Here is a 1052-nt window from a genome sequence, read left to right on the forward strand (position 1 = left end):
CCTCGACTGGGATCCGAACCCAGTCAAGCGAACGCTTTACCACTGCGCGAACGTAGCTCAGTGGCAAAGCGCTCGCCTGATGCGCGGTTGGTCTAGGATCGGTCACCGTCGGATGCCCATATGGCTATTTCTCGTTTTATCCAGTGCACCACGACTAGTATATCGAAGACCGTGGTATGTGCTATCCTGTCTATGGGATGATGCATGTAAAATATCACTTGCTACTAATGGAAAAATGTTGTGGGTTTCCTTTATAAGACTATATGTCAAAATTACCAAATATTTGACATCCAATAGTCGATTATTGATAAATCAGTGTGCTCTAGTGGTGTCGTTAAACTTTAAACTTTTATGTCTAACATTTATTGCTAATTCGAAATTTGGTGGCGAGAAGACAGAAAGGAAACTCGCTTTTTGTTTCTGAATTTTAACCGATTTACAATAGTGATCTTTGTTTAAAATGAAGAAATCAATTAACAATTTAATATTTACTTATTTATGAATATATTACGTTCATCATCCATTGTAAAAAGTAATGATAAATAATATTAAATATGAATTGAAAAACGTATATAAGCCCACGTAGGGACTCGAACCCTAGACCCTCAGATTAAAAGTCTGATGCTCTACCGACTGAGCTACGCAGGCCCGATGACAAGTAATATGTTGTCATATCTATTGGAAAGTGGCAGGATTTAAAACCCCTTGCTTGAATTTGATAGGTCTAGTTTTTAAAGTTTTTTTTGTTTTGTTTATCAACACCACTAGAGGACGTTCATTTATTAATCATATGTAGGCTATTGGATTTCAAACATTTGGTAAATCTGACATGTAGTTTTCAGTGGAAACCCGCCTACATTTTCCCCATTAGCAGCAAGAGTTCATTTGTATGCATTGTTTTCACAGACAGGACAGCGCATACCACGGACCTTGATATACCAGTCATGAGACACTGGTTGAAACGGGGAAAATCCCAGTCAGATAATGGATCCACTAAGGTGATTCGATCGCACGACGCAAGCTCCATAGGCGAGCGCTCTACCGACTGAGCT

General features: G+C 39.2%; 1 non-coding gene across 1 annotated transcript; it reads right to left on the bottom strand.

Moving 5' to 3' along the window:
* Positions 1–575: 575 nt before the first annotated feature.
* Positions 576–648, bottom strand: Trnak-uuu. Its single transcript has one exon. It is a non-coding gene; the product is annotated as a tRNA-Lys (tRNA).
* Positions 649–1052: the final 404 nt, after the last annotated feature.

The sequence above is a fragment of the Gigantopelta aegis genome, chromosome 7, assembly GCF_016097555.1.
Source record: "Gigantopelta aegis isolate Gae_Host chromosome 7, Gae_host_genome, whole genome shotgun sequence".
In the NCBI taxonomy this organism is placed as follows: Eukaryota; Metazoa; Mollusca; class Gastropoda; order Neomphalida; family Peltospiridae; genus Gigantopelta; species Gigantopelta aegis.